Below are 13,467 nucleotides of genomic sequence, written 5' to 3' on the forward strand. Positions count from 1 at the left end.
AATTAAATCTGTAACAAAATGGTATAGATTCGTTTGATGGATGAACGTATAATTTGAAGTCCTTTCAAGCGTATTGAAAGGAACGTATGAATACATCCGTATAACCCTCTTGTGGTCTTCCGCTCTTCGTTTTGTTTAAGGCATGTTGTTTCGAATGCGTCTCACTTGCCAAATACGATCTCATAAACAGAGAAATCACATTTCCATAAATTATCATTACGCCCGGCACACAATGAGCTCCATTTTTTCGCCATTTCCACCCTCTTCCGTGATGGGGTATGATGGAATCCGGAGGGACGGGAAAGTGGGGGGTAGTGGAAGGAGGGCTTAGTCTTTCCGCGGGGATACTAAATTTCTTCCACCAACCGTTGTTTTGATCGCTTTCACACACCGGCAGACCTGATTGTACGGTGGGTTTAGACCCATTACGGGAGAATAAAAACTCATATGTGTGTTTTAAGGCGTATCTTGCCGAGAGGGGAGGGGGTGGGGGCTTTTTTTGTCGGAAGCTATGTGCTTCGCTCCTGCACAGGCAGGGGTGCGTACGAAAAAAAAACAAACCCCTGAGACGAATCGTGCATTTTACGAGGTGTAAAAACGCTAAAGCACGCTAAGACGGTAATGTAATGGTCGGTAGGAAAAAAGCCGGGCAGCCCTGGATGGGGACACCGGGAAACGAGTGTCTCGAGTGAAATTTGGCAAATATTTTCCGCCCCTCTGTACCGAAAAAAAAAACAACCAAAGAGAGGGACGTTAGAACAAAACCTCGTTCCGGTGCGTACGGTTACCCTTGCGTGGGGTTGCACAGTCTATGCGCGTGTGCTTGCAAAAGGACGCTAAAGATGCCAATACTCATGGCGAATGGAAGCAATGTGTTAGTGTGTTTTGGGGACGTTCGTCGTGGTACCGGAAAGTAACCAATAAATAATTTAATACAAGCAGCTTGTTAAGGGATCTCACATGAAACTGCCACCTTACACTCGGTCGAGTGGACCCGGGTGCACGTATGATTTTGGTCGGTTTGTCGTGCGAGGGTTTTGTTTGTACCCAGAACCCTTGAGATCTCGGTACGGTGGCTGGAAAGGATAACGCTCTACCTTTTAGGTCCGTGGTCATGCATTTCGGTCGCCGAAAATTGCAGACAAAGTTTAGCTTTATCTTACCCATTCCCGGAGTGGTAATAACCGTAGCCGGAATGAGACTGACGAGGGGCGATAATATGGCTTACGATACGCAGCAGCACGCGTCCATACGCCTATTGGGCCTTCTGGTAAGGATGTGTGTGTGTGTTTTTTTTTTGTGTGGGGACAATGCTCTGATTTGGTCCAAAGCGCCCCTCACCAGAATCCGCGCGCTTGACCGACTGACAGGCGAAACCTATTCGAAAGAAATGAAGAAAGAAATGGTATATAAACCAAAAGCCATTGTTGACCGGTGGTAAGGATAGAATAAAATCTATACCTTTTTTTTCCCATTGCCATTGCTCGGCCCGTAGGATTATGTTTCACTCCACTGTTTTGGGTGAAAATCTTTTGCACTAGCATACACGAATGCACACCGTGGACGCTGGGATGTGGACCTTACGCCCGGGGGTTTGCGTACGGCTTCGAACGAATGCTTTCTAATCCTTACTTATGCTCTGCGACTGGCCGGGGGATGATGATGCGTGCATGTACCCATTGCTCCAAAGCGTAAACACTGGCGCCTAAATGTAGGCAATTCGTAGGTCCTTCACATTATGGGCGAATCTTTCCCGGTGGCATGAGCTTACCAAGATCAAAATGTGACGCTCCCTTCTAGTTTCACCAGAAGACCCGACCACCTCAGATACTGTAATGCCGTAATGTTGGGGAGGGAAAATTCCTTCCTTCGATCAACACAAAATTGTAATACATAAAGTTTGAAACTAAACTGCCCTTTCCCATATGATGGTCCATGAGCGGATGGCAAATTAGATTCACCACCAACGGCCGACTGCTTGTTTTTGGGGATGCCAAATGGGAACGTTGATGGTGGAAGATGCAATTTGACGTAGTAATAAGAAGATAGTGTTTAAACCATAGTTCAACAATATTCGCTTAGTGTATGAGACTATTAAGTTGGGGAACAAATGAGGGGCTCGTTGGGACATAGAGGACCTTGAGGGGAATTTTTCATGTTGAAGAATACTACTCCTAACACAGTTTAAAGTCATTTCTATTGTTCTGATGTAATTCGTGAATTGTTTCCATAAATATCTCTTTTGTTGGATGAAACTCCAATGGAACTTCATAATATTTTTACTTAATAAATTTTTAATAATAAACTATTAATTATTTTTAGTTGTAATTAGATAATTTTTTGCCGAATTATGTTCAGATTCGTTTACAAAGCCTTGAAAGTGAGATAAATGATAGAATTCTGATTTGGTTTATCAAATAATCATTGGATTTTCTTAGAATTTACTTAATGTATCTCTGCATATCACATTACAGCACCTTTTAATTAAGCTTCCCCACCTCCATTTCTTTGGTGTTAGTAATGTGACACGTGCGACTAAGCAACCATTCCGCTCCAACTCTCTAAAGTATGGTAATTTAACAATTAAAACCAACAAAAGGTAATAAAAAGTATAGTAAACACTACTGTCTACAAGTAGCGTGTAGTAAGCGTATACCAAGCAACGCAATAGTTTACAAAATTTATGGTGCTGCTCTATTTTATGAAGACTGCGGAAGAAATTCAATGGACCGGTAGTCGGCAAACGATGGGAGGACGACATTTCCTCGCAAATCCTTTGCTTGATATATCGTGTGTCGCAGATTGCGCAGTAACTAGGCCGAGGGAATAGTAATTACAGCTTAAAAAGGGGACACAAAACACGGGGCTATTATTGGTGTCACCTAAAGCCGACCGTATAATTTATTAATTACGGGTGTTCGGATACAATCCTTACACTTCGATGGAGAAAACTTCCTTCAGATGAACAGTAATGAACCGTGAAGAATTGCTTTTTGTGTTGTTTGGCTGATATAAGAAGACTTTTGATCACAGAAAGATGGATGTTAAAATGGAGAAGCTTCTTAGCTACTGGCATTGAGTAGAAAGGAAGAGTCAATTATTATTTAAAATAGAATCCATGCTAAAAAGTTCGATCCATCTTTCGGCTTGTAATTACACGATACGGTTGTTCTGTGGCTGTCCTCATCTACCTTAGCTACATATCCACGACAAGATACATTAACATGATTGAATTTTAACCCGCTGAAACTTATTGTGTTACGAGCTGGGTAGAAGTTTGATGCCAAAATTGGCAAGCAGATACTTTTCCACTTCTGGGGCAAGTTGGTCGGGTTCAGGTTGCTTCGGTGTAAAGGTTTGGAGCTTACCGTTGCAACTGATGCTGCTATCGATGCTGTTAACATCTTTTCTGCGGTGAAGATAGCAGCTGGTGGATGTAAACCGTAACAAGATAGTGAGTAAGTAAGTTTCGTTTACAAGAACATTCTGGAGTAGTTTGCACAAGCCATTTTTGGTTGGAAACCGAGCACTGAGGAGCGTGTAGCACGTACTGTGGGAAGGATTACGTTGGTCGTCTTTCGGAAGACTTGAGGCTTGTTATCTGCTTGTTTTGATAAGAGTTTTTTTTTACTAACCAAAATAGATCTAAAATATGAATAATTGAAGGGTTTCATGTTGAAATTGCTTCGCTCGCACAACATTTCTCTTCCGCTGATCATTCCAATTTACGTACATGTGCTCTACGTCAACGCTGAAATGCTAAGTAATTCTGTGAAACTGACATCCACATCCACACATCCCGCCATGGCGCCAGCAGGACGGTCCAACCATGGGCATTACGGTCATAAACTACCCGGAAAAAAAACTTTGGCATCGGTTATTTCCAATCAAGGGAAATTCGTTCACGATTTATGACCATTTATGTCTACGCGAGTGTGTGGAAACTTTTCTCGAGACATCGGCATGTGCATCGTTCTGCGGTCCCGGTCTTGGGAACTGCAGTTGGGAACGGTTGTGGTCGAACGAAGCGTGCCCCGGGGACAGTTAGTTGGGTTGTTTTCTTTTTCTTTTATCACTCTGGTGGCTCCATTTCGGGTAATTAGTAGTGGGGCTTGATTGGTTGGCAGTAAATTAGGTCACGATAAGCCACTGTTTCGGTTGGGCTTATGCATATTGGATTGCGAGTGATGATATGGACGATTTAGCAATTTAGTTTCATTACGAGGTGATGTACACGGAAGTGATTTTAAGTTCGTACATTATTGCTGGAATTCTGGGGCAGTCTCCGTACAATAAGGAATTCAATAAAAAGGATAATAGTTTTCGGCGAAGTACATTAAACGTCGATTGTACAATGTGCAGGAAGCTGCCAGAAGTCGGAATAATCGTTCGGTGGAAGGCATTGATTGCTTTTCATATGAGCCCCAACGGAAAGGAAGTGGGAAGAACGAACTGCCTGACGACATGATTACTCTATCGATTCATGTATGAAGAATTCTGAGGAACTCCAATTTCACCTCCACATCTCACGACTTGCGAGCAGTCGATTTGTTTCATCGAAATTAGAACGAAACGCGCGTAGCTAACGTGATGGAACGAACTGCACGCAGCCGCCACCAGTTGTCACATCTCATACGGGAAGTCTCAAAGTCTCGACGGTAGTGTAACGATACGAGTGCCACAGCGGTGGCTGGTATGTCTGGCATCGGCGATACTTATGTTGCGTCTTTCAGTACGCCCGAAATGGGACTTGACATTGCCGTCAGATCAAAGACATCGCCCAGATGGACCACACACCAGTGCGCTTTTTAATTCTTTTGTCTCCCGGTGGGCCAGAAATAGGGGGTTGCTCCGGTTGCTTCACACCGTGGTACTGGGTACTGCCGGTACCTGGCAGCCTGTTCCAGAGCGAAAGGAGTGGTGATCGTACGGCCACGCATTACGGGAACTCTAAATTTAAACATCCCCAAAACGATCGTTCACGCTAACACGCGGTAGTTGTTGGCGCCTCGGCAGAACGGGAACCCAGCCTCGCCGTGTCAGAACGTATGGCGACTTGGACGCCCCGGGTTTTAAACCACCAGCGGAACCATTCTTCTAATTACCAAGAAGCCCGAACTTTGACCTCGACTTTGACGGAGTAGAATGATTTGTTTCGCAGCTAATTACCTGCCGGCCGCGGTTCGCCAGCTGCCAGCCCTCTGGTACTGTGCGAGACTATGGCCAAAAACCCAGGCCCCGATCTCTCCGTACGCGTTCGAAGTGAAGAAAATGCGTCTCTGCCTGGGGTCCCCGTAGTCCCGCTCATGCAACACAACCTTCAAAGTGAAGTAATAAAAAAAGGCCGATTCCGAAGGAAGAAAGCAAATTATGCGCGGCACTTTGTATAAATAGCGCAGAAAATATGTTTGCCACTGCGCCGTGCCGTGCACTTTGATGTCAACTAATATGAAGTGTCTCCGGCGGCAGAGAGAGAGAAAGAGCGTCTGCTTCACTTCCATGGGACGCCCCAACTAATTGGTCGCGCTGTGCTTCATCATCAAGACACGACCCTTCTATGGACGCTGTCCGAGGACTCCCGCGGGTCGGAGTAGGTTCGGGATGAAGAAGGATGCGCACACGTGTATGTGTGCGTGTGTGTGTGTGTGCGCGAAATGGGCCGGCATAGATCACTCATCACCACTATACCACCCGTTGATAATTGGTTCGCTGGTGAGTTGGCGCGAGATGACGCTATTTTTGAAACACTCGGTTCTCGGTGTGCATACGCGTGGAACGGAAGCGCATCAACCGTGGAAGTTGGCGACAATAAATTTTCAAAGTTTTGGCAACACAAATTTTTGCTCCGAATGCGCGGAATGCGAAACCGTACCGTGCACGCTGTGTGTGTGTGAATTTTTGATGGGTCCTCACTTTAGCATGGGGTAAATTCCACAACGGTTACAGTGCCGGGGAGAAGAGCACTGGATAATAAAAAAAAATCGTGTGTGGTCTTTGGTATTTTAAACGGAGGTTTAAAGTTTTGTTACAAAACGTATCAATGTTGCATAAAGATAGAATGTATGTTGGTACGTGAAGGTGACAACTGTCGCATATCTGTACTACTTTCAGTGAGCACAATATAGAATTTATCATGTCCGCTTTTAAATGGTCTTAATTTGGATTACATTCACTCATAATTCCACCGTTTCCAATACTCGTCTAAGCGATCCAGCGATCTAAATGAACCTGAATGTTCGAGACTTTGTTTCGACGTCATCTCCACAAACTCAGTATTCGTCATCTGTTGTAACTCACTTAATTAATTCTGCATCATGAATGAACCATATTCATGAACCCTGCTCATCTTCACCCTTGAACAAACCGAAACGAGGAAAACTTCAAGAAAACTCTATTCAACCTCTGAACTATTCCAGAGTGCTCCTAATAGCTACGAACTACTCTGGACTTTCACATTAGGGTTAGGATATGATTATTTACAAGAAAATGTACTCCAACAAGGAGTATTCCTGGCAGATCGCAGCTGCTTCTTACTCCTCCAAAACTACTCCGGATCTCTTCATGAAGCCCGGATATGTTCAATTTCTAGAGAATCTTCTCTATGTATCACTCGCTTTGGTTTTGACAAGAGTTATTCCATCTATACGTCATGGTGCTACCAACAAAGACTATGACACTATGCGAATCAACCGCTCGAAAGTAAATGTTATTTCAAATGTCCTTTCCACATCTTACCTAACTGCATATATCAATCCTTTCCCAAAGACAATGCTTTACACAATTCTTAACAACCAACCCTCCGGCCGATCGTGATTAGATTTCGTGTTTAAAGTCTTTCCAGAGTCAACTTCAAAGGATCCAGATGTATTAATGAATTACAAAAACGATTAAAGATTGACTGTCTATGGCAGGGGTCTCCAAACTTTTCAGCCCGCGGGCCGCATTGGTTCAAACTATGATAGCGTGGGGGCCACTTACACATTACAGGGTAGATAGGATGTGGCAAATCCAACTTACTAAATTGCACAAACAAATAAAATACACACAAAAACAACAAATTTTACTGAATCGCTAAAACTGGATATGGAATCGGGTGCACAATTTAGTGAATGCAAAATCGGCCAGCCTGTTTACGTACAAGCGGATTCAAGAGTTGAACTATCAAATGAAATTGGAAGAAATGTTCTCGAAGCACTAAAATTGTAAATTTTCCCGTTCGTAGGATTACGGGCTAAGCAGGCTGCGGGTAAATAAAATCACAGAAATGCCAGAAATGGCAACCCATTACCATTACCTCTTAAGGTTGTTGTGCTGATGAAGTAGAAGAAGAAGAAATTGTTCCCGTGACTCCATATCAAGCGTTGGCGCTTCAGTAAAATGTGTTGTGTTTCACTATCAATCGCTCCGTTTATCTTATAAGCTTACGCGATTCATTAAGTTGGGCTCGCCATATTTTATCTATTGTAAAACCCTGTATCTTCCGGGTAATTTACAGAGATGCTGAAAGAAATTGAGCAAATATCACAATTTCTAGTATTAAATGCTACTAACTATTACAGTAATTCATATTTGGACAATAAAAAAATAATACAACTTTCCAAAATTAAAATGGCAGCATTAGCAAAAGCGTCGCGGGCCGCACTGGAGGCTCTCGAGCGCATGCGGTCCGCGGGCCGTAGTTTGGAGACCCCTGGTCTATGGTAACATTATTAGCGAATTCTCTCAATGTGATCACCGCATCAGATGATCTTATCTTATACATCGATAACAATTGCATGATCGTGTTGAGGATTGGTATAATTTTTGTTATTTTTTACTCAAAACTAGACACATACTAGATATTTTGAATGTTTGTGTTAACAAGAACGTAAAGTTAAATAAAGTTATAGATTAGAACCATTAAAAAATACTGTTCTTATTCTATTGATAGCTCCTTTCAATACAGTTCGTACAATATATCACAAAAATACACTGATAATAGTTCGTCCGATACACTTCGTCTGTCCAGCGAGTGTCCCCGGAATCGATTGTTTGAAAAAAAAAAAACCACGTCTGGCCAAAAGTTTTGCCACGTCGCCCAACCAGGAGGACCAGCCCGGTAACTAAATCGAACCCATTGTGCTCTGATTTACTGCAATTACTTACTGTTCGGCCCATTAATCGAAGCGTGTAGCCACTTTCGGGTGGCGGTACAGTCGGCCGGTAACTTAGCAATAACTAGAAGCTTTTAGCGGTCCCGGGCGTAAATTTCGTTCACCACTTTGCGCATCAGCTGGCATCGGTGCAGTGAGTGTTGGGATGGGTGTGTGTGTATGTGTTTTTTTTTCGCTCTCTCATGCTATCTGTTCGTTCTTACGTCCGGGAAAATGTGTCCCATCTGCAACTGCAACCATTCTCATCGAAATGGGCAAAGTTTTTCTTACACTTTGTCCCATTACGCAACCGCGCTCGCCATCGCGCCCCATAGGATATGGGCGGATAGATACGCGGATGGTGGCTCGCATTTGTGGTTTCCGGTTTGACCTGGCGCGTGCTTACGGACTGGCGAGACCCGAAAAGGTGACATGTTCGTCGTGTTTGAGTTTGCAAAGTACATCACAGCACCCGGAGTGCGGTTTGTTTAAGAGTTGGCGTGTGACAGTTTGCTTCTTTGCACATTTACGCAACACAGAAAAGGATTCGGTAAAAAAGTAGCGAAAAAACATACACTTTTAGCTCTGTGTGCTGTAAATGGACTTTAAAAACGGCACTAGACACGGTTTACTTAACCGCGCGCTGGTAAAACATCACGTAACCGAGCGAGGTTGGCTGCACCACGCAGACCGGACCGTTGTCTGCGGTTAGCCGGGTGAAAACGATAAAACTCATGGTGATGCACAGCAGTACCGAAACTAGCTATCGGACACAGGTCAGTGGTGAATGTGGGATCATGGTTGGGAGGCTCGCTTTAAGCGTACTGTTGTGCTTGTGTGTAGGTTGCTCCGGTGATCGACGCCGTAGCGTTAAGCAGGATGTGAGCCGCGAAAAGTTTGATCACATCGACCGACAGCACAGCCGGAAACTGGCGGAGGTTTATTTAAAACTATCGGACAATCCGCAGCTGTTTGTGGTGAAGAAGAGGGAAGGGTTTCTGTTCACCACTCCCCGACCAGAGAACCCAGATCGGAAGACTTGTGATCAGTGCGTTTTCCGCATCGTTTGTGAAGGTCCCGATTGTGCTGAAGTATGCGAGCTTTGTGGTAGTCATCCGCGTGAAGACTCCAAGGCTGAAGGTGACAGTGAGCCATGTAGTGTTTCCCAGGAAGAAAAGAAATCTTCCAGACCTCCCAAAAGGGAACGAACATTTACTACTAGCTCCAACAAATCGCAAGAAACTGTAACGAAATCGAGCAAATCGGGAACTTCTAAGCATGAGGATAGCAGTAAGATGACAACATCGGACGAAAGCATTCCACCCGGCCGAAAGCGGATTCAAGCGAGAAGAGAATTCCGAAGAAAGCAATTAGCAGAGCGTAACAAGCTAAGAGTTGAAGCCAGAAAGTTAAATACCCCACGAGGACGTACAGACATGGAAAGCATCGATACAACTCCGACAACACCGACAAAATCTAAACATTTCGACGAAACTGAGGAAAAGAAAAGAGTTGATGGCGTGAAAGTGACCAGTTCAGATAAAATGGCAACAAAACCGACATTTTCTTCAAAAAGTAAGGAAAACTCGAAATCAATCGAACATTCCAATGACAAGTCAGAGGATTCGCATGAAAATGAAGTTGTGTTTAGCATTCCCAAGAAAAAGAGCACAATAGTTCACGAGGAGCACGAAACACCAGCATCAAAATCAAAGACTGCTGACAAAAAAAGTAAAGATGAATCATCAGAAAGTGCAAAAATTTTGAAATTACTGGAAAAAATTATAAAACAAAAAGAAATGGAAAATATGGCGAAGGATGAAATGAGTGTAGAAGAGAAAGACAGCGCCAAAGATGAGGAGCATAAAACACACAAGACCAAAGTTGAGACAACCACAATGCAGCCCAAACATGAAGATGTGAACCGTAAAGAGCATGAAACGAAGAAACCAAATGAAGGAAGTCGTGCGCAAGGTTCAAAACTAGAAGACCACAAGCTCAAAATGTTGGATGAATCCGATCTGGATCCAATAGTGCAGGCCAACTTAGTACAGCCGGACAACGTAGAACAAACTGAATGTTGGCCCTACGTTATGGGGAAATTGTTAAAAACTGAAATAGAGAGTGCACACCTTCTCATCAAGCAAAAACCATTGAAATCGGCACTAAAGAAGCTTAAGGAACATTTCAAACCGATCTTTGTCGCCGCTACCCAAGCGCTTGCCAAAGTGTTCGGTGTCGACGATGAGGAGAAACTAAAAGCGAAAAAGAAAACAGATGATAAACCGAAAAGCTCTCCAACGACACTGGCGCCTCCATCGGCTACTAAGATCACCGATGGGGATACGCACCTGTCAAAACCAACCGCTGTCAAAACGGACGCACACCGGAGGCGAGCTTTTATTCATTCAGAGCGTAAAAGGCCACGCCACCGGCCACGGAGACCCGTATCGTTGCGAGCATCGGTGAAAGATAAGCTCCGGGAGTTGAAATCACTCGACAAGTCCACATCTGGGGAAGGCGAGAAAACAGAGCCCACGAAAGGCTGCAGCTGTAACTGTTTTGCATCGAGACGCATCGGTGCCTCCGGGAAACGGCGCCGTCCCAGTCAACGTCACCTGGACGGATAGTGCGGATGGCAAAGGGCTTGTATAAGCTGGTAATTGTCAAATAGCCGAAGGCCACGGCCAGGGTTAGCAGTTACTAACGGTGGCGTTTTCTTCATGCTATGCGTTCGCCGTCAGCTGTGAGAACTGTTCAAATGTTTTGTAAATAAACCGTGCGCGACGTGTCGTCCACGTTCCACGTGGTGTTTTTGGTGAGCAGCGGTGAATGTTTGTTGTATAAACAAGTGCATCGTTGCAGCCGCGTTGAAGATACAGGCGGTAGTAGTTGTAGTCGAAATGTTAGTAAAGCGAATATTTGATTACTCTCCAGTAAGTGAAAGAGAACTGTAAATGTCATGCGTTTAATGATAACATTGGTACGTTTATTTATTGAGTAAATTGTTTGTTAGAAAAGCAAATAAAAAATCTCCTCAGGTGTTACAATTAAATTGAAATAAAATATTCAAAAAAGAGTACCTTTCTTTCGGTTTTGAACCGAGCGAGAGAAAATGTATTGTTTGTAGTATAAATTTGCCCATCCTTGATTTTTTTCCTGCCACAGAACGCTTAAAACAAGATGACACGCAACCCCCGAACAGGCTTTAATTAAAACAATCAAAATAGTTTACCATCCATGCATGCGGTTTTACGCGGTTAAACAAAAGCTACCGAAAAATTGTTTGTCTTCCACCGCCGCAATACACATCGAACGACTGGAGTGGAAAACGATGCGAACCCGAAACCCACAGGAATGCTGATAGTGAGGAAAAGTTGTATATGCCCGGCAAAATGTATCCATCTGCTCGCGTTCCATCGCTGTACGTATGTACACAGTGACTCTAAAACAATGTGGGACATCTAGCAATTGAAAGATTGTTCGCCTGTTTGATGATTTTTATTTGGTTCAGTATTTGTTGGGTGAATTTGATTCAGATTCAGATAAGAGAATGAGCTGAATCTGAATGATTGAACCACTCTCCCCGGTCATCGGTTGTCAAATTATGACTCTTCTTAAAAGATACATTAAGAATAACGCTATTCTTAATTCAGGAGCTTTTAAATTCATTACCTCGTATAAATTTGTTGTACTGTTGGGTACTGTGAAATACGCAGTATTTGTTGGGTGAATTTGATTCAGATTCAGATTCAGATAAGAGAATGAGCTGAATCTGAATGATTGAACCACTCTCCCCGGTCAAATTGTTGTCAAATTATGACTCTTCTTAAAAGATACATTAAGAATAACGCTATTCTTAATTCAGGAGCTTTTAAATTCATTACCTCGTAGAATTAACTCTTCAAACCGTGTGTTCTTTATATCTTTCATTAGAGAGATATCCTCAATTTATCATCAATTTCAAATTGTTTATTTTCGTAGCGTCTATCGAACTCAAAGTCTAATGTCTTCGTAATGTCCAGCGAAAGTACCACACTCAAAATCGGGAAATAGTAATCTTCAGTCAAATTCTCTGTATCTTTTTCAACGATTGTTTCAAAACTCATATTTAAGTCTTTGCGTGTTTGTTAAGAGCATCCCGTTGAGGTCCACACTTGTTTTGAAAAGATTTTGGATTTCTCTAACATTGAGCTCACTTTAGCGTCTCTTGCTTGAATTATGCAATCAGAGTTTGAATTTTTTGTACTCTATTCCTAAGCTTGAAGCTCCCAAGAAATTGAGAAAACATTACTTTGAAATTTAGTTAGTTCTCCGAAATTTTGAAATGAGTAAATTATAATTCAACTGTTGAAAAATTCCAGAGCGGAATAACTCTATAAATTTCATTATATCTCTCAGAAAAAATCGAATTCTCTAAAGCCGTTAAGAAAATTAGTTGTCACAATTTTCATTTGGCTGATGAAAATATGTCTATCCGCTTTGTTCTGTCCATATCTGAGGTTTTATGGCTGTGATTGAGCAGTAATTATGGAGAGCTTTTTGTGAATATATTGTAAGAAAGTACTTCTTCTTTTCTGGGAGTATGATTGAGGAGACTTCCCGGGCCGTCTCTAGTTACTTCGCTGGTTTGAGCATTTACATACTAAACTACCTCTTTTTATTGCAGGATCGGCAGCTAATGGTCATATGTCCTGTAGGAAGCTATAAAATAGTGAAATAGTTATTGGAAATTTTCAAATCTTCTAAACCTTAGACCATCAAACATTGCTGTTAAATTCCTAGTTATCCGGATTTGAGTTGGTCCCACTGTAGGTACGTGCAATGAAACGGTACGCAGCTATCTGCGTTTACACGAGTAAGCCGTTACAGTGTCGTTTCGGGTTCGGAAACGATTTTCGCCATCGGTTGCTATGGTTTTCGTGGTAATTTTTGATTCTGCCCAAGGTACGTGTACAGCGAGATGGTATGCGGTGCACCTGGCTGTGCGGTTCGCATACGCAAAAGGTATATGCGTTATGGGTGGGTTATGGGTGGCTCGAACGCAACGGGGCACTGGTTGCTTGGCTGAACTTCTCGCTTATGCATATTTATGCGGCAAGCAGCATGTTTGGTGTGCGCGTGCAAAGTACTGCACTGGTTTGTATGCTACCGTATGTTTGCTTTGCATTACCCAGTCTGTCTGGGTCTGGGACTTTGTTGAACGGTAGAATACTACCTTTTTACACCCAAAGGTGCATCTGTTTCGAGAGATTTCAGTTTCGGAAAGCGCTTGTTTTCGGGAATTCCGATTTTTTTTTAAATTTTTGTATGATCATGCTTCCTGTCAGTTAAC

The sequence above is a fragment of the Anopheles marshallii genome, chromosome 2, assembly GCF_943734725.1.
Source record: "Anopheles marshallii chromosome 2, idAnoMarsDA_429_01, whole genome shotgun sequence".
NCBI classification, from domain to species: domain Eukaryota; kingdom Metazoa; phylum Arthropoda; class Insecta; order Diptera; family Culicidae; genus Anopheles; species Anopheles marshallii.